General features: G+C 57.0%; 1 protein-coding gene across 5 annotated transcripts in view; it reads left to right on the top strand.

Annotated features, from left to right (window-relative positions):
• The window catches only part of ZMIZ1 (zinc finger MIZ-type containing 1), a 229032-nt gene that overhangs the window by 84305 nt on the left and 121651 nt on the right, over positions 1–23076 (top strand). For 3 of the 5 annotated variants that reach the window (XM_064487996.1, XM_064487993.1, XM_031461062.2), the window contains exon 4: positions 3583–3663. The exons of 1 other annotated variant lie outside the window; for it this stretch is intronic. The gene's annotated coding sequence lies outside the window, so the exon portion shown is untranslated. The remainder of the gene's footprint in view (positions 1–3582; positions 3664–23076) is intronic. One more of the 5 variants, XM_064487994.1, reaches the window with a different exon arrangement.

Genomic DNA, 23076 nt, shown 5'->3' with positions numbered 1-23076 from the left:
GAGCCGTCACGGTGCCCCACATGCTGGATGTCTTGTGGCATGGGCACCTCTGTCCTCCAGGAATCCCTAGTCGGCCCTGCATCTCTCTGGGCCAGCCCCAGCCCCAGTCAGCTTGGCCCAGTGCCTCCACCCAAACCCATACCCAGGTCCTTCCTCCCGGGGGATCCCTAGGGGAGGAGGGGATGGGAAGAATCCATCGGGATCCTGGGACAGCCCCAACCCCTGCGTGACCTCTGCCAAGTCTCAGACTCAGCCTTGCCACTTTCTAGCTGCGACACCCCTGGCAACCCTAACCTCCCTCGGAGCTCAGTGTCCTGCTCTACAAAGTGGGTGCCTATTCCCGCTCTCCGGAGCGCCAAGCACACGATGAGAGTGGAGGCACGTTTCAGCCTGTGGTCTGTGCTCCACCCTTTCTACCTTCGCAGCCAGAAGCTGCCCTGTGGTCAGGGCCTCTGTCCCCGCCCATCCTGGAGCGAGAGTCCTGAGTTGAGGACACCCACCCCGGGCAGTGGGGTACTCATCCCTTGGGGAGACTGGGCGGGTGCCACCACCCCACTTGGCCCTGGCTCTCAGGCTGTGCACTGCTCTGTAGCACTGAGTGCCTTTTAAGCAGGTAACACTTGCATGGATCTGTGTTCTTCATGGTTGTGTCTCGTCAGGCTGGGAGCAGGCAAAGGACACCTCTCCCTGGTCTCACCAAGTGACCAAACCCCTACAGGCTGTCAGGCTCACCTAAGGGCACCCAAGGGGCCGAGGGTAGGGGTGGACGGTATCACCTCTGTGTTCACAGCCCCACCTGGGCCTGAGCTCCCCCACCCCAACCCCAGACAAGGCAGCCCATGTGAGGGGTGCCCAGCACAAGGACAGAGGAGCCTGGCTGCCCAGTGCTGACTGCTGGGCAGGGTGTGGGCCCCCTGGCTGTCATCTGGTAGTGGGCAGAGTCTGAGTGGGGCTGCTTATGTCCCAGCTGTATTCTTACTGTCTGTTCCTTATTGCCTGTGTGACCTTAGGAAGCTAGAGAACCTCCCTAGGCCTCGTGCAAATTGGGGATGCCAGTTTAGTTTCAACCTCACAGCATTTCACTGTGAACTAAAAAAAAGTACCCCAAGCAGAACCCCCGGTGTGGACTCAGTCAAAGTGAGCCTCTGGGTCCTCTCTTTCCCAGATAGGGGTCCAATGTAGCTCATGGGGAAGGGGGTCAGTCCCCAACCAGGGCTCAAGTTCATATCCTGGTGTCCCCACTGTGTAGTGCCCTTGCTGTGTGACCTTGGGCAGGTCTCTTCCCCTCTCTGGTCTGTTTACCCCTTTGCACAAGCCCAATGCCAAAGCACCAGGGTGGCTGGGGGCAGAGAGGCATGCATTGCACCAAGAGTCGGAGCACCGCTGAGAGGTAGGGTGGGCGGGCATCATTCCTTGGGGCCTGGACAATGCTCACTGAGTGAGCAAGGACTTTCCGGCTCTGGCTTCTGTCTCAGTTGCCAAAATAACTATTTTCTCTTTGTCAGCGGGTCTGCAGCCAGCTTGCTTTTGGGAAAGGCCTGAACTGTGGGTGGTGGGGAAGCTGGAGGCTGACTCCAGGTCTGCCCCAGCCACTGACTTGCTGTGTGACCCCAGGATGGGGGCAGGTACTGCCCCTTTCTGGGCCTCACTTTCCTCCTCTGTGGAATGGGAGAAGAATCAGTCAACACAAGGGCCATTTGTGTTCCCATGGCGAGCAGAGTTTGGGGACAGCCAGAGTCGAAGGGTCAGGATGCACAGACATTCTCTTCCCCATGTGGGGTGGGGGTGCCAGGCCTGGCTGTGGGAGCTTGGGGCTTAGTGGCCCAGTGCTCCATAGGGCCCAGCACCAGCTCCTGCAAGGTAATTTAGCCTCAGCTGACTTGGTGGGAAAGCTCGCCACGGGTCTGGCACTTGTGTGTGTTACCTTATGCAGTCTGCACAACTCTAAGCGAGGTCCCCTCCTCATCCCTGTAACTCTGCCCATGGGTGAGAAAACTGAGGCACAGAGAGGTTTAAGAAACTTGCCTGGGGGAGGGTATAGTTCAGTGGTAAAGCGAGTGCTTAGCATGCATGAAGTCCTGGGTTCAATCCCCAGTACCTCCATTTAAATAAATGAATAAATTCCATTAAATTTCTCCATTAAAGACATAAGTAAATAATAAATAAACCGAATTACGCTCCCAAATTAAATAAATAAATAAACCTAATCTCCCCCCTTAAAAAAATAAATAAATAAAATAAAGTGTTAAAAAAAAAACTTGCCCAAAGCCACACTTGGTAAGGGGATGAAACCGGGACGTGAACCAGATCATTTGTATTACGGAGCCCACCTCTCAAATGCCAGGCTCTGAGGCCCCTTATTGAAGCCAGAGGCACCCACTTCACTCCCTGGGAGCCCCTGCCTGCTGCACAGTGAGGGAGGCCTGGGTCTGAGGCCTCCACCAGCCCCCTGGCATGTGTGGGAGCCCACACTTAGCACGCCCACTCCCACTGTAGCCATGGACCTCATTCTGAGAGGTGCTCAGCCCTGCAGGCAGGTTTCTCATTTGTTAGAGGAGGGCGTGCAGGCGCAGCGAGCAATGGTGATTGCCAGAGCCACCCAGCAAGGCACCTTTGTATCTGGGACTCAAACTCGGGGCTCTGTGGCTCCCACCGTGCAGCAGGACTCAGGACTCAGGACTCCAGAGAAGCCCACATGCCAGGCCCCTGGGCCTAGTCCTCCTAGATTCCTGGGGGCCTACGGGTAGGGAAGAGAATGCGGAGTCATGGTGGCCGATTATGAAGCTTGGACAGGTGGACCCCACCCAGTAAGGATAATCATGCCCCCCCACTGCATGGAGGGTGCAGGGAGACTGGGGTGCCCATGCCTCCTCCTTTGCTCCCTCCCTCACTGCACCCACCACACCACCAACTCTCAAGACTTCCACTGAGCCAGGCTTTTTTCTCTATCTTGGAGTCTTCACATATACTGTTCCCTGTGCCTGGAACACTGTTCCATGCATCTTAGCCTGCCTGTTTCTGACTCATCCTTCAACTTTACTTCCACTAAGACACACCATCCCCACACCTAAACCTCGAGTCTATGCTGTGTAACCCCTATACTCATTCTTTCTGGCAGATACCACTTTTAATTATGTGTTGTTTGATTCTTTCCCTATTATCAGAGTTCCTACAGGGCAGGGAACACTATCCTGTTCACAGCTCGGGGCATTTGCTGAAGGTTTCTTGAGTGAATGAATGAATGTTGAGTGCTTCTGTCTGTCCTTAGATCCTCCCAGAAACCCTGGGAGAGATCATTGCGGTCACATTTGGCAGGTGAGGAGACTGAAAGCCGGAGAGGCCAGGAGCTTATGCGCAATCACATAGCCAGGAACTGGCACATGTGGGGTGTCGGGGCCTGTTTGTGTTGGAACCCTCAGCATTATGCACCTCTTCCTCTCCAACTTTCAGACTCCCCATCTGTCAAGTGGGGATGATTGATTTGGCTGGGGGTGGGGGGTGGTGAGTGACGGCCAGGAGGTGGGCAGGGGGTCTGTGACAGCAGGTCAGTTCCAGGGCCCTTGACCACCCCTTTCATTATAGCAGGATGGAACTGGAGTGAGGCAGAGGGGCTGCCAGCTGCTGACCGGCACGTGAGACGCTGGTGATTCGCGGGTCACTGAGGTAGGTGTGCAGCTGGGCTGGAGAGGGTGGCTTGGGCCCAATGCTTGGGGAAGCAGCAGGTGTGTCCTGAGTGGGGGACAGGTGCTGGCCCCAGCACACTGTGCCTTTGACTGGGGCATGGCCCTCATGGGCAGGATTGGGTGCATCCCTAACCCCACCCCCACTGAAACCTCATCAGCCCCCAAAAGGGCCCCCAGGGGCCTCTTGGGCCTGGCCTTTCTCTAGAGTGGCTGCCAGGGCAGGGGTAGTGGAGGGATGCACTCACGGAGAGAGGCAGGTTTGGTGCCTCCAGCCTTGGCACAGCAGCCCTGTCCATACCACACAACCCAGTGGCACGTGGGCCTCGTGCACTGAGCAGCGTGGCAGCCACAAGGGAGGAGGCCGGGGTGAGCAGAGAGGCCTGTTGGCTGAGATAGGTGTTGTGACTGCCCCACCCCCTTCTCTCCCACAGTCACACTGAGGTGTACACTCGAGCATTCACAAGTCTCTGGGCTCTGGGGTCAGAGTGCCTGCACTGACCAGAGTTCAGATCCTGGTCCACCATGACCTTGTGCAGTTTCTCTGTACCTCGGTTTACCTGTCGATAACAGAGGGACTGGGATCATAGCTCCCACCCCCACAGGTGTGCTGGCACACCTTGTACACAGTAAACACTCAGGTTATGTCATCTCACACACCTCAGTACTCACCATCCCCTCCTCCCTGAGGACCCACCAATGCCAGGAGGGACCCGAAGTGGTCGTCCAGCCTAATGAGGGGGCTTGGGCCCCCTGGGAGCTCCTGAGAGCAGCTAGAGCCTGAGGGTCCTGAGATAAGCCACCCTGGCTTGCCTCCGCCAGGACAGCGGTGTGTCTCATCACAGAGTGGCATTTCAGGGTTAATGACACTTGGCCCTATGCCAGAGGGTGACCTTGTTAATCCCTCTTTACTCTGTGGCTCCCAACCCAGAGAGGAGAGGCCTTCACGGAAACGCTGACTTGGGCCAGAGCCCTTGGCCCCAAGACCCTGGGGCCCAGCTAAGGGAGCCTGCTGCCCTCAGCATCCCTCCTCAGGCCCCAGTGCTCCCAGGTTCCCAGATGCAAGGCCAGGCAAGCCCTGGGGACCCTCTGTACTTCTGCTGGGTTCTGGAAGCAGGGAGCAGGCCTTGATCTCCCTTCCTGCTGTAGGAAATCCTTGCTTACCCCTGTCAGCTACGTGACCTTGGGCGAGTCCTTTCATTTCTGTGAGAGTTCTCGTCTGAAAATGAGGGTAATTATACCAACATTGCTGAGAGGGCTGTTATGAGGTTGCTGAGAAGCCTGGAATCTTATAACTGTTACAGCTTGGTGAGAGTCGGCCATGTACCAGGCACTGCGCTCCTTAAATACATATTTCTCCCGACAGTAATCCCATGAGGAGCTGTGTTTAATGCCTCATTCTCCAGAGGCTCAGAGTGGTTAAGAAACCCACAGAGCTGTAAGTGGCGGAGTGGGGATTTGAACCAGGAGAGGGACCTTGGAATTAAGCAGCACACGATGCCTTAGAGACCGCAGGCGGGGCCATGGGGCAGGCTCAAGGCAGGTGCTCAGGAAAGACCCCTCCAAGCCTGGCTGCCCTCAGGAGCCAGCGGGTGGCCCCCAAAGGCTGGTGGCCTGCCCCTCCCTGGTAGGCCTGCTGGCAGCTCGATAAATCTGGGGGAACCCCTTGCTACTTGTGAGGTAACCTTTGAAATTCTCCTTCATGGTGGGTTCTCTTTTTGGGTGTTTTTCAAGGTAACGCATTCCATTTCCAGAAATTGCCAGTGGAGGAGCATTAGGCAGCTGGTAATTAATCATAGGAGCGACTTGCAGTTTATTCTTTCAAAAAAAAAAAAAAAAAAAAAAAACGGCAGAAGAGAAAGCCTTGGTGGAAAAAAGAAAAGAAAAGCTCTCCGAGGCGAGAGTGGTAATCAATACCTCGGTGTCCTAGAAACGGCTGGGGGTGGGGATGGCGGCCGTGCCGTCTCCCTTTCTTCCCGGGGCTGGCAGATGGTCAGCGCCTGCAGCAGCGTGTGTGAGGCTCTACCCTTAACTGTTAGCTCCCTGTGTGGCTCTGAGCAAGTCGCTGCCTCTCCCTGGACTCAGCTTTGTCACCTGTAAAATGGGTGAAGGTCAAGTGTCAGACTAGAAAAGAATATTAAATGATCATATTTGTTCACTGCTACTTCCTAATGCCCAGCACATGGCGGTTGCTCAGGTGATATGTTATCGGTTGAGTGAGTCAGTGAATGAATGAATGATTTTCTTGGATCCCAGTTTGCTGCCATCAGTCAAGAAGGTGGTATTGACGACAGGACATTGTTCTCTGGTTTTGTTATAAATCGGAGGGACAGCCAGGGTGATGGGCCAACTCTGTCACTTTCCAAACAAATGATGACAGCACAGCCTTGACCGGCAGACTTTGGACAACAGAGCTTGAGCCTCTCAGTGGCAACCATGCTGTCTCTCTGATGTCCTCAAGTTCAACTTTCCAAGAATCTGAGCTGTTTATGGAGATTTTTTTTTTTTATTTAAGCTGCTTTCTGGGGAGGTAGTGAGTTCCTTGTCACTAAAAAAGTAGGCAAGTAGGGGCTGGGTCTGCACGTGGCACCAGGCAGCAGATTGAGGTGCTCAGAGCATTCCTGAATTTGGGAGCGAGCATGAGGTTCTCCAGGATGGACACTAGGGAGGCTGGACCGCAGCCAGCCTCCCCTCTGGAACTCCTTCCCAGAGGCCCCCCAGAGAAGGCTGGAGGAGGCCACTGAGAAGGGGGGCTGTTGGTGCTTTAGTGCCTGATCCCTGGAGGGAAGGAGAGTGTGCAGGTGTGAGTGTGCACACACAAGTGCTGGTACATGGCCATGAACAAGTGTGAGGATATATGTGTGATTATCTAGGCTGGCACAGGAGGCCGCGAAGTGTGTATATGTGAGTGCACAAGAAAGGAGAGTGCCCACGCCTGTGTGAGTGCCCCCACCTGCATGTGCAGCTCCTGGAAAGACACTGGCACCTCAGGCCAACCCCATACATGAGGCTTGGCTCCGGCCTCACATTCAGACTGGCCAGATGGACCCTGCTGACCATGGCAGCTGACTGAGGGGTAGTGGTGGGGGAAAGGTGGGCTCCCGAGGGACCCTGGAGGGAAGCACACCTTGTTCCCCAGCTGGACATCCCAGCAGCTGCCCTTGGTCATGGAAAGAGACAGCTCTTGGAGGTCCATGCCTCCTGTTCCAGACTCAGCCTAGTCTGAGTCTAGGGTGACGAGTGGGTGGGCCCAACTGGGCCCCCCTGGGGAGGTGGGTCTGCCTGGGGAGTCCTCTGAGCAGCCTGGCTAACTTGGCCCTAGTTGTTTCTTTACTTCTCTCCTTGGTCTCCAAATCCCAGCTCGTGTGTGTGTGTGTGTGTGTGTGTGTGCGTGTATGTGTCTGCTTTCCCCTCCGTGTCTTTGTCTCTTTCTGTCTGGTTCTGTCTGTGTGGGCGCCTCTCTCCTGCCCAGCCCTCTCTTCTCACATCAGCAGCCCTACTCTGCCTCCTTCTCAGCTCTGTGTCATCACCTCCGTCATCCCAGGACTCCCTAGAACTGAGACCTCCCAGCCTGCCGCCTTTCCCCTGTTTGCCCAACTCTGGCAACACACAGCTCCCTCCCTCCCTGCTTTTTGGAGATGTCCAAGGCAGCACCCCCACAATCCAGCCACTTGGAGGTGTGCGCTGTGTGTGGTGGGCACCGTCCCATCCCTACAGATCTGCTGCCAGCCCCTCAGGATGGAGCCTGGTCTCCCAGCTCAGAGACCTGCCCCCATGGCTGCCCCTCTGTGCTGTCCTGGGCGTGTGGGCTGCTGGCCACAGTCTCGAGCAGGGGGGCGAGAGGGGGCCTGCGTCCACTACCAGAGGCGGTTGGAAACCAGGCGTTTCCCTCCAGCACTAATGAAATTCCTGCTATAATTAGAAGTGAGGTGTCCTGGAGCTGGCTGCCTGGTGGGAGCGGGTATATGCTCATGAATAAATAAGTTGTCCTTTCCCAAGGGGAGAAAGAGCCAGAGGGTGGGCTCCCAGAGAACTGTGGGCCTGGAGGGTCTCAGTGGTCTGTGAGGTGGGCCATGGACCCTGGTGGCCAGACGCCCTCATTCACCTGGCTGCCCTTGGGAGCTCCCTCAGTCCCCACCCCTGGCCAGCCAGTCTTCCTGCAGGTGCCTGCTGTGTGCCCACCCTACTCAGCCGGGCATTTGAGGCTGCCACCATCTGGCCCCAGCCTCCTTCATGGCCACATCACGCACTGGTCATCTGCTGGTGTTCTGAGCCGCAGCCCCACCACGCCACCCCCTCCCCATCGTTGTCACATGTCCCCACTGCTGCTGCTTTCTCCTGCACCTCCTCCTGCCTCAAAAGCCCTCTGCCCTGTGGCCACATGGCTCGAACCTTCTGGAGCTTCCTCAAGCCGTGCTTCCTCCTCGAGGTTGGACACAGCCTCATCCCCCTCCGGTCCCCATGACTTCCATGCCTCTGAGGCTCTCGTCATTTCTTCCCTGAACTCCTAAATCCAAAACCCTCTCCTGCACGCTCTGATGCCCTTCAGAGTGCTCAGCAGACTGCCCGCCACATCATCTTTTATTTTGTATTCATCACGTGTTGGAATGATAACACACTGGATGTTTTACAGTCTTTTCTCCTACTGAAGCCTGCGAAACCTGCTGTGTGTCAAACACGGACACCACATCGCAGGCTCCGGTGTTTAGTTGCCACGTGTGCTTCTTGGCTGTCGCATGGGACTGCGCAGCCTTGGCAGGCCTGGTTTCCTCATTTGCAGAGGGGGAGACTGAGGCTGGGGAAGGCAGCCTTGCAGATGAAAGTTGGCAGAGCGAGTGTGCTCTCTGTAGGCAAGGCTGCTGCCATCCTGCTGTTCAGAATAAAGAAACGGGCACACTGTGCTGGTTGGAAAGGTGTATCAAGGCCAGCGGGCCTGTGGCGAGTACCCAGGCCACCAAAGCTCAGTAAGAATAGAGGGGAGATGATGTGGAGGGTTCCATTCCCCGCACAGAGGTTGCCAGTGCTCTCAGGGCTTCCTTACTGATCCCCACACAGCCCCAGGCCGGGCAGCTCTCACAGGCTGTGCCACATAGGGGCCAGTCCTGCCCCCATCACCCCCAGCTTCCTGGCTCAAGCACACAGCCTAGAACATGGGGGTGGGGGTTGGAGCTCCTGGCCCCTCCCAGGAAAGAAGGGTGCCCCTGTCCTCTACCCACTCCTGCATCATCCAGGACGCATTCTGAATTGCAGAGGTGACCAACTGGTGTGTCCCCATGAACCCAGAGGTTTCCCTCAGGGTGGGGAGATGCCTGGGGCAGGGATGGAGCAGGAACCAGGAGAAAGGAATTGTCTCCCTGGAGCCTGGCCCTGCCCCTGCCCGCCTGGAGGGACCTCCAGAGATGAGGTGCTTCTCAGGAGCAGACTGACAGCTGAACAGCCCCTCCAGAGGCCCCCGCCCTCCAGAGCTGATTTTCCCCTTTGTCACCCGCAGCACCGCCGGCTGCACTTTGCTGTGCGTTTCGTTGACAGTCACTCTTGTTTGCCTCCGCTCAAGCATGGTGGTGGGAGGTCAGGAGTTCAGGTACTGGGCTCACATTCCCTCCGTGGGGCCCCTGCCCAAGAGCCCCCTCGGAGACGCTGTGGAGGTTGTGTGCGCTGAGCTCACCCCACGAGGCCCATCCATCCCCTCCTCAGCCCCACGCACCCCTGGCCTGTCCTGGTCTCTGCTCCTCCACCCAGCCGCCTGCCCTCTCCCTGCTGGCGTGTGCACCCCTGGGAGGCTCAGGGCAACTCTGAACTGTGTACCCTGCACGGGTCCTGGTACGCACACGCTGAACGGCAGCAGGGAGCCAGCAGGCACCCGGCCAGCATGCCCTCGGCTTCCCCCGGGGGTGGCAAGGGGTTTTCTCCGGCACGCTAGTTTTTCACGTGCTGGGCGGGCTGTGTTCAGGACTCTGAGGCTGTGCGCAGGTTGTGAGAAACAGTGTCATGCCCTGCATGGCGCACATTGGCCCTTTCAGCCCTGGCTCCTTGAGCATTGGGCCTACCTGTCAGATGTGTCAGATCTGGGCTGTGGCCGGTGCAGGCAGAGGAAGGAGGGGTAACCGCAGTGTGGTCCCATAGGTGTCGGTCTGCCGTGGCTGCTGGGTGAACAGTGCTCAGGGAAACTTCCAGAGCCCCCGGGTTATGGGGACCACATATGCCCCCCCGAGAACTGACTAAGGAGCACCAGCCCCCGCCCCCCACCCTGGTTAATGGAGAGCAGGGGGGTGTGTGGAAGCTTTTCCCTCGCATCTGTCTCTCCTGTTAAGTGCTTCTCAACCTTCTTCAGTTCCGGTTTGGGAAGCAGCACATCTTGCCTCACAGCTGTTTAGGACCCTCCGCTGCTTCCCTGAGGCATCTTTGGGGGCCTCTTTCAGAGCCCGTGGGAGCATCTCTGCTTCATAACCTCCATGGAATGCTCCTGCAGTGCCCCCTCGGTCTGGCCCACACTGGACAGTCTAGTATGTGACAGCCCTCATTGGGTGGCCCCTAGTGAGATCCCTCAGCCCTGCCCTCACCCAGACTCCCCACCCCTGCCACCCCTGCCCCACTCTTGTCACCGCCTGGGGAGCCAACCCCCTGCACCCCTCTGCCATCTCCACCCCCAGCAAATGCCCTCAGCCGAGGCTCTCAGGCAACCCTTGCCCTGCAGCTCCAAAGACTGAGCCAGGAGAACCTTGATGAACTAGAACTTGTGAATAATCTGGACTGTTTTTCTTTACATATGGATGAAGCACAACGAACAGCCTTGCATCCTTTAGCCAGCTTAGCTTCTCCCCATTCACAGCTCCAGGAGGGTTGATCAAGATCATTCCGTGCCTGCCAGGGCTCCTTTAGCAGCTGCTTGCGCACCTCTGCTGCTGGCGAGCTCACCACCCGAGAGTCCACCCGTGTCAATTTCAGCGTGGTAAAGGACACAGGGTGACACACGCTTCAGGGACAGACAGTGCTGGCTCAAATCCCTGCTCTCCCACCTATCCACTGAGTGAGTGTGGGCAAACTACTTCGTCTCTGGTACCTTCTGTTTTCTCATCTGTAAGTGGGGAGAAGCCCACCCACCTGCAAAGGGTGCTGTGGAGCTGGAATGCAGCAGTGGCTTCATGGGGCCCATGTTGACGGCAGACAGATGCCCTCAGAGAGACACCTCCCGCCCCTCAGCACTGGAGCATCTGCTTGAGGTTGTCATCTGTTAGGTCTGGTACCCGGGTTCTTCCCTCTTCTAGGGATACTGGCCTTCCAGGTTATCTCTGGAGCTCTCCATGGGAACTGTCAGGATGACACTTCCCCAAAGTGCCCACACAGGCCACCTGGGGCACTTGTTTAAATGCCTATTCGTAGGCCCCTGTCCTGGAGTCTGACTCCATGGGTCAAACATGGACCTAGGGCTCTGAGTTTTTAATTGATGCTTCATATAACCCCTGTGATCAGGCCGATCTGGGACACACTGATGCCAGCAAAAGGGAGAGCCATGAGCTAGGGCCGTGGACAGCATCACAGCCCCACTGGGGGAACTTAGGCAAGCCCTGTCCCTCTCTCCGGCTGTGTGGCTGTTTTCTCATGAATGAACCAGGGGTTTAAATAATTTGAAAGGGCTCTTCCTGCTCTTAAAACACCATGATAGCAGGGAGGGTATAGCTCAAGTGGTAAAACGCTTGCCTAGCCTGCATGAGGTGCTGGGTTCAATCCCCTGGGTTCAATCCTCTGAAAATAAATAAACAAATCTAATTACCTCCCCCTTCCAAAAAAAAAAAATGAAACATAAACACTAGGAGGGGAAAAAAAAAAAACACTATGATAATCAGAAGGACATTCCCTGGTGTCCTGTCTGCCAGGCTCCCTGAGTCAGATCTCTGGGTTTCAACTCCATTCCCTCTGGCCACAGAGTGTTTAGGTCAGCAGCCGCTTGCCAGCCCCAGAGCCCTCGGGACAGAAAAGCTGTTCCCTGGGCATGACATGCCATTTAGTGGCGATTCCCTTGGGCCTTCCCGGAGGCCTTAGATCAGTAGGCATCTGCTGAGCCCGCTCAGAGCTGAGATCTCTTCGGCAAGCTGCGCTGGACAGCTAACCTAGGCTGGCCGAGGGAGGCAGGATGAGTGGGGTTGTCTGGCTCCCTCGAGGGACCTTGGAGCTTTATTAGTTAACCCGCAGAGGAACCTGGAGTGGCAGAACTAGAGGGTGGCCCCGAGGAGCCCCTTCTTTTTATAGATGGGGAAACTGAGGCCCAGGGTGGAAGCTGGCCAGGTTCCCCATGGAGAAGTGTGGAGCAGGCCTGGAACCAGGCCTCAGCTTATGGTCTGGTATCTGGGCCAGGCCAGGCTGCCCGCCACCCCTCACCTTGGACAGTCCATCTGGGATGGGTAGGCCTGCCAGGCTTGAGTCCTCAGCCAGCCTCTGCAGCTCCTGGGAAGAGATGGAGGCCGTCTTAGGACATGGACTGAGGGGCCAGCTGCTCCTGAACACTGGGCCCTCTTTGACCCACACTGCCAGCCTAAATTAACAGCCCCTGCCCTGCCCTGAGTCTTCCCGCCCCAGCCAAGGACACCCCATGGAAGGTTTCCAGGAATATCCACGCAGAGGGCAATGTGCTCCAGAAATGACAAGGCTCTCACTCCCTGGTTCCCTCCCATTTTCCACTCGCTGGCGCTCAGGCGAGTTAATAAGCAGAGGTGAAAAGGCCTGATGAGCCCTTGTTTGATGTGCTGAGACAGATGGCAGAGGAGGAGTAATTCCCACTAGGGCCTTCACCCACCCCCATCCCCAATCTGGGATGATGTCAGGGCCTGGGGCTCAGGGTCTGGGCTGCACTCCTCTGGCCACTGGCATCCTGCTTGCATGGCCTGCCCTGGTGTGGGATGGGGCTGGTGGCTCTGTCTCCTCCCTGGGCTGGGAGCCCAACCAGGTCCTCAGTTCACACTGGTGCCTGGGACCAGGCCCATCACCAGGCCTTTGCACAAGCTGGTCCCCCCCACACTCTCCATCTGCAGTCAGTAAGGCGGTAGTATTTAGTAAGCAGCTACTGTTTGTGTGGGTCTGTGCTTAGCTGCTGGGGAGACAAGGAAGCAGAAGGCCCCATGCCAGCCCTCAGATGGCACACAGTCTAGGCGAAGACTCACGTGCAGAGGAGAGAATGAGTGATGCCCAGTGTCCCTGGGGCCAGGGAGATGTTAAAATCAAGGAAGGAGAGTTTTTGCAGTGAGGGTTACGGAAGGCTTCCTAGAGGAGGCTGATTGGAGCCAATTGACACTCAAAGGATTTCAAGGATTTCAAGTAGGGCTGGGATGAGACAGGAGAAGCCACAGTCTTAGGTCAGGTGTGGTCCAAACCCAGACCCTAGATAGATGCCTGTGTGTGAACGTGCTTGTGTGTACACAGTTGGAGAGTAGGGGGCTGGTTGGGTGGTGGCATTTGTACCAGAGCACCAGTGGGCACACACCCAGGCTGTCTCCTGCCACAAGGAGGATGGAGTGAGGCTGTGGCTCTGCCACTGAGGCAGCCATGCCCTCAGGCCTGGTGCACTGTAGGCCACATACATATTAAGTGGATGAACAGCACTGTAGGCCACGTACATATTAAGTGGATGAACAGCACAGAGTAACTAGCCTTCGAGTGTTGTGGGAATGAACAGCACATAGTAAATGCTCAATAAATGCCAATGGAATGGAGGCTACATGACACACACTCAGGTATCTGCTGAATGACTGAGAACCCAGATCAGGAAGCAACAGGGCCAAAGAGATGGGGACAAGGCCTGGGGACAGGGAGCAGAGCCAAGAGTGGCCCAGAATAATTCCTCAGAACCCAGGGTCGCTCAGTGTGGGAACTGACTAAGCGGGGACACGGTAAGTGAAGACATTCAGGGCCCAGCTGCAGAGCAGTGGGAGCGTCCCTGGGACACACTTGTACACAGCGTTCAGTGCACGCCCCAGACAGGCCCAGCTGTCCGGGAGCGTCTGGGACAGGAGGAAAATGCTTGCCCATCACAGGACGCAAACTCTCTGAAAAATCATTTGAAGTCTCCCATTATCCATCTCTGCTCATGTCCTTCCAGACCCTTCCCAGCTCCGTGGAAAGATGAACGCCCAGCGGTGAGAGAATAGGCCCTTCCCCCAAATCAGTCTTTTGTAATGGAAATAAATTATCTGCCAGCCTTTGGTGCCCAGCAGTTTGATAATTCAGGTGTTTAAATGGTAATGACCATGGGGCCAGCCTGGGGAGGAAGCCAGCAAGTCAGATGGGAGATTCAACAGGAATTAAAGGCATTTAATTTCAGTGCAATATGATTTTTCCAAATCTGCCACCTCTACACCAAGAATGAGCTGACTGGAGACACCAGGACCCCTCCGCTGAGGGCTGATGCGCCGGGCCAGCTTGGCTTCACCAAAGAGTACCTGGGCTGTGGAGTTTCTGGGAGGTGGCAGGAGCTTGGTGGTTGTGAGTGCAGAAAAGGACAAAAAGGGTCAGAGGGCAGTCAACAAATCCCTCAGGCCCCAAAGACAACCTGCTCCTTTTTTAGAGGCTGGAGAGGGATCTCCTGGAGAGTAATAAAGGAAGAATTTAAGAATAGACCCCAATCAGCAAACAGAGCAAAGTGACTTGCCCAGGGTCACTCAGTCAGGATTTAAGACCCGGTCCTTGCTGTTAATCATGATGCCTTGTGTGTATGTGTATGTGGGTAGGGAGGGGTCTTAACGGCAGTTGTGTTAATTAGCACTCACCCCATGGACTTTATATGCAGTATCTAATTTAATCTTCATAGAGCCTGTTTTGCAAATAAGTGAACTGTGAAACAGAAGTTTAATAGCACACCCACTGTATGCAGCCACTGGGAGCTGGGGCCAGAATTTGAACCCAGCTCCATTTGACTTTCAAGCCTGAGTCCTCAGCCAGACCCAAGGCACAGAGCTCCCACTCTGGGCATCGTGGGGGCAAAGCACCCCCATCTAACCAGGAAGATCAAAGGGGCTTCCTGGAGGCATGTCAGTTTCATCTCTGACAGACGGGTATCTTTAAATCTTCAGGTCCTGAGCTGTGTAAGGTCAGGTCACCTGACCTCCCAGAGGCTCTTCCTCTTCATCACCTGGGGCACCTCACTAGGCCTTGGAGGCGCAGAGCCAGGGGGGACCTCGGGACACAGCAGGACTTCTTGGGGTTCAGCTGCCCGTCTCTCTCAGTTCCTGGACACCAGCCTTACAGCATCTGGACAGGGAAGGAGACTGCTGGTAGCAGCAAGTCTTACCAGAAGAGTCTGCCAGGGCTTGGAGCTGCTGCATCTGCAGTATTCTGTCTGTCTGTCTGTCCCACTGCCACCTTTGTACCCCCTGGTTGCTTCATCAGCCTGTCTTTGTGGCCCTCCCTCTCACGCTCACCCTCTCACTCTCTGGATCTCTCATGCACCCATTTGGTCTGTCTCCTTGCTTGTGTTTGTCCTGCCCAGGGTAGCTGTGCTGCACAACTCCAGGGGGCGCCCCTTCCACAGATGCGCTCTGTCTCTGGGCCTTTTTCTGACTCTATCTCAGCACTGGTTTGTCCCTTAGAGCCTCCCTAACTTGTTTCCTCTTTCTTACTGCATTCCTTGCTATTTTTTTCTCTCAACCTCTCATTTCCCTCTCTAGATGTGCGTCCATGTGTGTAAGCCTGTATGCGTGTGTCCCTCCCACTCCCTGTGTACACACACACACACACACACACACCCTTCTCTGCCCCTCTGCAGGCTGGGTGCAGGTTCCTCCCTGCTCCAGAGGGCACAGCTGGCTCCCCACAGGCCAGCCAGCAGGAGCACAGCCTGGAGCTGCAGCCCGAGTACCCGCCCCCAGTAGCCCTCGTGTTCTCCATGTCCAGAAGGCTCTGTGGCCGTGTCTGCAGTGGGCCTCCCTGGCCCGGCTTGCAGGACTCCTGGGAGCCGGTGCAAGCCTGGCCATCAACCACCTGGAAAGTGGCTCTCATCTGGGAATAGGGATGCCCTGGACGGAAAGAAGCAGGGAGGAGACAGTTTGTGAAAAAACAAACAAGGGATTAGGATCCCTGAAAATGTGTCCTTTGTCTAGTGCAAGTCCCAGAAGGTGAGAGACGGGGCACAGAGAGGGCACTGTGCAGATGGGGCTGGGTGAGAATCACAACAGGGTGATGGGATGGGGCCCTTGGGCAGGGATGTGTCTCCTCTTCCCCTAGAAATGTCATAAATCTGTGGCTCACAGGCAGAGTTACCAGGCCGCTCCAAACCCACTGTGTGAGCAGAGCCTGCAGACCACCACCCTTCAGTCAGTCCTGCTGCTGTGTCCTAGCACCCTTCTGAGTGTTTGGGAGACCTCAGTGAGCAAGGGACCAGGACCGTGCCCCCACAACCTGACGCTAGCAGCGAGAGACAGAAGCCGAGGTCATTAGAGCCCCCAGGCCTTCCCCACAGTCCCCTTCCCCATTTGAGCAGCAAATAGGTGGGGTGTCAGCCCTGAGGCCCTCCTGTATGCCCGGTCACAGCCCGTCAGTGTTACCCACGGCATTCAGTGCACACTGGCTGAATGACCGAACACCACTGCTGCTGGCATTGCTCAGTTTCCTGGAAGTTCCAGAAGCACCTGGAGATGAGAGGGACTGGCTGGACCTGCGTGGAAGGGAAGCTTATGCCAGCCTGGGCAAGGGCAGCTCCAAACACCAAGGAAGAGAGCCGAGAGCAGCAGTGAGAAGGGGTGGGGAGGCCAGCTTTGCCGTGCACTCAGACCCCTAGTTCCGTGTCACCAGCCACGTGACCGAAGAGAGGTTTCTAAACCTCTCTGGGTGTGTTTCCTCATCTGTAAGATTGGAAGGTCAGACAGCTCATGGGAGTGCTCTGTGGCTTAAATGTGGTCTCAGTGCCTGGCTCATAGGTATGCAGTGGAGGTCAACTGTCATCACCGTTGTGGGGGGACACGGCGGGTGCAGGACAGTCCCATTTCACCATGGGACTCAGTTGGGGACCTGCCAGTCCGGGTTGAGGTCATTCTTTCTTCACGAACAATCTGGTGGCATTGGGAAGCCTCTTCTCTCTGTGGGCCTCAGTTTCCCCATCTGTCAGCAAGGGAGTGGACTAGCTGATGTGGGAGCCAGAGGCCAGGGGTTGGAGTTTGCGGGGTGGAATCACCAGGTGCATCAGCTGCTAAAACCACAAAAACTGCCAAGTGTCCGTGGCCAGAGCTGTCCCAGAGCAACGGCTCTCGGGGATTCCCGGAAGTCCCCCTGCGGTCCTGGGGCTCAGCTGGGCCTGCCAAGGGCTCCTAACGGCACTGGGGCAGAATCGCTCTCCCCGCACGGCTGACTGGTGGAGCGCAGGCCTGCTCGCACAGCGCCTGGCAGGGACCCGTAAATTGAAAACATGATGTTTCCTGTCGGAGGCCAGCGCGGGGCTGGACTCGGTGTGGCCTTGGAAAGCTGGCCTCACTCTCAGGAAGCCCTGCTCCCCACAGCATCGCCACAAAAACAGTGGAAAAGTGAAACCTTTTCAAGTCTGTGTTTCCACTGTAAACAGGGGATGAAAGCTGGCCCCTCGCCTCCTGGCTCTGCTCAGCCAGCTCCTCCACCCTGCGCCAGCCTGCCCAGTCTTTGGAGGCACCTCAGCTGCCCCCTCTGCCCCAGACAGTGCCCCTCTGATTGGAGAAGCCTTTTGCCTCTAATTTATGAAGCCTTTGAGTTTAGTTCAAGCATGCCCAGGCCCAGTAGTCCACAGCACCATCTTTTGAGGTGAGTGGGGCAAGAGGAGAACGCCAATGCACAGATAGGTATAGGACTCCCCCAAAGTCACACAGCAAAATGAGAGCGTCCCTTGTCCCCTCCTTCCTGCCTGGAGTGACTTCACATGGGAGGCTCTCATAGGTGGGCACACGTGCCTATGCAAAGCTGCTACCTAAATCCAGCAAGAGTTTCTTTGACGTCCTATAAATGGAGAATGTGGTGCAAGCAGCATTTAGTGGAAGGTGGCTTATTTATTTTAATCTCTATAAAGTTTTGTTTTCTCCTTATTGTAAAATGAATGCGTGCTTGTTGCATAAAAGTCTGGAAGTCACAGAAAAGTTCAAAGGAGAAAAATAAAACCTGCCCATCATCCTACCAACCAGAGATCATCCTGGTCAACATCCTGATGTATTTCTCTCTGGTCACTTTATAATTCTCTTTCCTTCTCTTTTGGACCTAAAATGTCATGAGCAGTTTTCAGGGTCACTCAGTGTTTGTTGAAAACGTGATTCTTAATGGCCCCGTGGAGGGGCCCAGAGGAGGGCCAAGGCTGTAGCCCCCTTCACAGGTCTGCATGGCCCTGGCTTGGCTGGGGGTGATGTGGTGGGACTCGGAGCCAACCTGCAGTTCATGGTGAAGGTGGCCTTGCCGGGACCCCAGGCTGGAGAACCCAAGTGGCTCTGATTTGCACGTGACTCTGGGTCTGTCTCCCCATCTGTTAAACAGGCAGAAGGGCGGACGGTCTCCATCCAGCCCTCATGCCTCAGTTGGCCTGCTGCGAGCCCTGTGTGCCTGTAGGCGCAGCAATGGCTTCCTTCCATGGGTCAGCCCGACACTGAGTGCCTAATGCGTGCAGGTGTGGGTCGGCCTCTATGGTATGAGGCGCTGTTCCCGGCCCTGCTCTCCCCGAAGCTGCACCTCCCCCACTCCTGCCCCTTTTAACCCGCAAGTCCACCCAGCCCCCCTCCTCCTGGACCCTTCTCCAGGGGGAGGCTGGAGCCCAGCTGGGCAGGGGTGGCCGGGGTCCCAGGAGGAGACATCTCCAGCCCCCTCCGCCTGCCAACGTCCTTGGTGGCCCCAAGACAGCTTTATGGAGGACGGATAGAGGCCGTCTCCCTCCTGGCAGGTTTATTTCTTCATTTTTCAAGCCCTGTTCTGATTTTTCCATGTCTCCCCGCCCCCTCCTTTCGCGTGCTTCCTTTCCTTCCCCCTCTAATCTGTCAGCCCAGCTAGAAGAGAGGGCCACTGGCCTCCAAGGTGATTGAATTATTGGGGTGGGGGGAGAGGCCAGGCTTTTCTGCGTGAGTGCTTTTGGCTTCCTGCCCTTGGAGAGGGGCTGGGGGAGGGGTGCGGTGGTGGCGACAGTGGGCGGTGGGCTTCCCAGACCGCCCTGCTCTCCCCTGTCTGGGCCACAGCTGAGCCCTGCCACCGACAGTGTGGGCTGGCCCCGGGCCACCACTCCACCACCCTGCTCTCCCCAGCCCATGCTGTTCAGGCCTCAGTTTCACCTCCAGCTGAACGGGCAGGCCTCTGTCCCATCACAGTGGGGAAGGAGAGGCATTGGGGCAGCGGTGACTCACGTGTGAGAATTTCTTAAATTCTGCTATCTCTGTGCTGCAGGCCAGGGGCCCAGGATGGAGAAAAGAAGGGAGGTTAGCACTTACCTGCTGTGTACACCAGCCATTTTCACATGCATGACTTCATGTTCCCACCCTACCCTCCCGCCCCCTCAAGAATAACTCAAAGCTAGGCAGCAACAGGTAAGAGATACTGGTCTCATTTTCACAGCTGAGACATATGCCCAGTACAGACCCCTTTTCTCGTTAACCTGCGGGCTCCTGGGGGACAGATGCTCTGTTGGGGTCCTTTCTGGCTCTCCGGGAACAGCAGAAGGTGAGACTCTCAGGACGGACCCAATAAATGCTTGAACTTGATTCTACTGAAGTGAGACCAGAGAAGTGAAGTCACTAGCCCAAGGTCACACAGCTAGGAATGGAGCCCTGCTTTGTCTGCCTCCAAGCCACCTCTCCTGCTCTGGGTGTTGACAGGGAGGCCTGCGTTCTAGCTGGTACTGTCCAGCCACAAGGCTACTGTGGTGGGTCGAGAGCTTGGTGCCTTCAGGTCTCATCCCCCTCCTGCCGGTGCCTGTGCCTCGGCTGCTCAGGCCCCACAGGCTCCCTCTCCAGCCTGCCTCGAGGAGGGGCCGGGAGGGGAAAGCCCCCTCCCCCGCTCTGGTCCGCACTCCAGCTCATGGAAATGAAAAACACATTGGCTTCATTATCCCAGACTGAATGAGCAGGGTTGCCATGGTGACAGCCATCTCAGGCCCGTGAGGGGGCAGGGAAGGGGCTGGTGAGGCCGTGGCAAGTGGGACCGGGCAGCGGGTGAGCAGATGCACTGGGCGGGCAGGCCCCAGGAACAACGGCCACTTGTGCTACCTGCCCTCACGTCAGGCCCCCGGCTTCAGATCACCATCCCTGGGCAGAGAGAAGCAGACAGGCCCCATCCTCCATTGACTGGCCCCTCGTTCTCCAGTCCTACCACCTGTCCATCTCTTCCTTCCCTCGAGGGGAGCCTCGTACCATGCTGGAAGTCAAGAGTCAGGGGAAAGATAGGAGGGGGCAGAAGCCTGTTCCCAGCAGAGAGACCAGCCCTAGGGCTCTGCTGGCCTCTCCAGTGGCGTGGATGGAAGAAATGGCTGAAGGTGCCAGGCCATGCACACCCCAGCACTCCTGGGTGGTCATCCTGGTGACCCTGTCCTCAAGCAGAACCCTCTTACAAAAGGGTTGGTCTCAACTATTCAACAGGACAGTAAGTGTGACAGTGGCTGTGGGGATGTCAGCAGGGAGTCCTGGCCCAGCACAGCCTGTGCCTGTGGGCACCCCTGGCAAGTGTCCTTAGCTCCAGACCTGAGCTGGGTTGTCCCCATGGCCCTGACCCAGGCATCCTGATACCCAAATGAGACCTTGTCTCCCCAGGGCATGGGTACCCCCTGCTACATGGCCTGTCACTCCAGGGCTTGAGTCTAAGAGTAACACCCCTAGGTAGGCCCTATCCCTTTGCTCAGCCTGGTCCAAGGGAGGCTGGCTGTACCTCCTTTCTCTTCCGGCTCCCTGGCGGTGTGGGAGCACAAGCTGCCCCTCTGGAGTGGCCCCAAACAAACATCGCCACCCCCATCTGAGCAGGCAGCCCCAGCTGGTCCTTTCATGTGACCCAGAGACACTGGGGCAGCTGCCAAGGGCCCCTGCTGGGAAGTATTGAGTGCCCTCAGGAGACTTCCCTCTCAGTGAGGGTCAGAGAAATCCAATGGGGACCCCAGCTCCAATTCCATCCTTGCCCCTACCCTAACCCCAGATCTGACCTCAGCCCCGATCTCCTGGCCCAGCCCACGTGGTCTCTCACGCCAGCCACTGTTCAAGCCATTCCGTCCACCCTGAATGCCCACCCTCACAGCCTGCACACTGCCAAGTCCGGCCTCCTCCCACTTCCTAGGTTAGATGAGGAAACCCAGGCGGAGTGAGGCATGTGCCTTGCCCAAGGCCGTGGAGTCAGGGCAGCGCGGCTCAGGGTGGGTTGTCCCTTTCCCAGGACGCTGGGCCTTGCGTTCCTGGCTGAGATGGGCCAAGTGTCCGCGTGTCCCTGGACCAAAGCTTAGCAGCTCTAGGGGTTGGTGACAGTTCCCTGCCAGAGCAGGTTTGGAGGAGAGGCAGAGAGCGCCAAGGTTTTGGCTCCTTGACAGCTATTCTCAGTTGGGAGGGGCCTGGGAAGGGCACTTAGGGGCTGGCCCTAGCCTTGCTGACCGGGCCTCAGTAAGCAGGGACAGTCCAGAAGCCCAGCCCACAAAGCGGTCATGTGCCTGTGAGGAGACAGGTGGTGAGCTGGGCAGACGTGGCCCGGGTGTCCGTGGCACTGCGGTGGCCTTGCCTCCTTCCAAATGGAGGTTGGCGCTGTGGGGAAGGCAGCACAGGAAGGAAGAACCCCAGCACCTCTCTGTGACAGGGGAAATCTAGAGGTTTCCAAGCAGCCGCCTGCCACCCCGCTGCAACCAGATCCCAGGCGCACGTTCTCAAATGCACATTCTCTGACCCTCCAAGGGAGGCTGGGGCAGAGCCCAGGAATCAGTGTCTTCGCCGCTTCCCAAGCCCCAGCCTGTGGGCAGTGCTCGCCCTGTTGCTTCCAGGGGCCTGGTGAGCCTCAGCATCCTTCACCTTTCTGCAGAGGCCCCCTCCCTGCGCTTCTGGTTCCAGGATCATGACCCCTTGCTGACTGTCCCTGGGCCTCATCCCACAGAGGGCCAGCCTCAGGCCAACCCTCAAGTCTTGTGCACTCCTTTCCCCTTCTTCCTTCTCATCCATCGTCCACCCACCCTAAAGCCCACAGTCCCCATGGCATTTGTCCCCACCATTGACCTCCCCTGACTCGGCGGCTCTGTGTCCCAGGCCCGCCTCCCAGCCACCACCACTGCCACCACCCAGCTCCCCGCCCGTCGGCGGAGGGCGGCTGCTGGGCCAGGCTGTCATTTTCCCTGCTGGGGATTATAGGTTTGGGGCTGAGGGAGTCTGAGCTGGAGGAGGAGGAGCCGGGACTCTCACCCTGGTGCCAGTCCCTAGAGACACCTCATGGGTAGGGCAGCCTGGTGTGGAGTGCTCTGTGGGCTGGGATGGGGATTCCTGTAACCCACCCCCTCCCACAACCAGTTTGGCAACCTCTTTGCCCTGCCCTGGCCCATCCTCCCACCTGTGGGGGTGGGGCAGCAGGAGAATTGGCTGGGCGATCACAGACCTCCAAGAGGACCCAAGTGCTGGTTCCCCCATCGGGTGGCGTGTGCTGCAGTCACCATGCTGGCTGTTGGGGAAGGCTCTACGGAGCAAGGTTTGGAAAGAAAGCATATATGCCTTTTATGCTCCACCGTCACAGTGCACCCCGGGGCTGGGTTTGGAGGGGACAGCGTGAGCTAGGCTCAAGAGTGTGTCAGCTCTGGTTCTGGGTATGCAGAAGCTGGTAACATCTCCTCGTGGTTCACAGCTGTGGGAACTGTGATGGGGTTTAACACCACTGGGATGACCCCAACCAAACCCAAAGCTGGGTCCCCTCTGGGGTAAATACCATGAGCATCTGTGCGCCAGGAACAGGGTCCAAAGACCTCAGTGGGGTTTGAGGATTTGAGGGAACACAGTGGAGTGGTTCCCAGAACAGACTGGAATCAGACTGCTTGTGCTGGGATGCCAGATCAAGTCACATAACTTCTCTGAGCCTTGCCTCTGCATGTGACGTGTACTGAAATGAGACAAACCTTAAACACTTGGTATAGTACGAGGTACATGGGACGAGTTCAAGAGACGTTTTCTAGTGTTCTCCCTCTCAGTTCTATAGGTGCTAACAGGCCCTGCTCCCCATTTTCTGAGCAGTGATGACCAGAGTGAGAGGGCTGATGGGGTGTTGGGACCCACTGGAGGGTGGGAGATGGCTGGCCTGTGCCTGGTGGGGCTTCCCTGGGGCCAGGTCACTGGGTTTCTGATAAGCAGGAGCAGGTCACCCTAGGTCGGTGACCACTCCCAGGGCTGAGCTGGCTGAGCTGGCTGGACTGCTGGCCACCAGAGGGACCTCTGCAGAGCTAACCCACAGGTGGCTAGGTCACCTGGGGCCCTTTTCA

The sequence above is a fragment of the Camelus dromedarius genome, chromosome 8, assembly GCF_036321535.1.
Source record: "Camelus dromedarius isolate mCamDro1 chromosome 8, mCamDro1.pat, whole genome shotgun sequence".
Classification (NCBI taxonomy): Eukaryota; Metazoa; Chordata; class Mammalia; order Artiodactyla; family Camelidae; genus Camelus; species Camelus dromedarius.
Note: the sequence above shows the minus strand (reverse complement) of the source record. Positions and strands in the feature narration are given on the sequence as shown.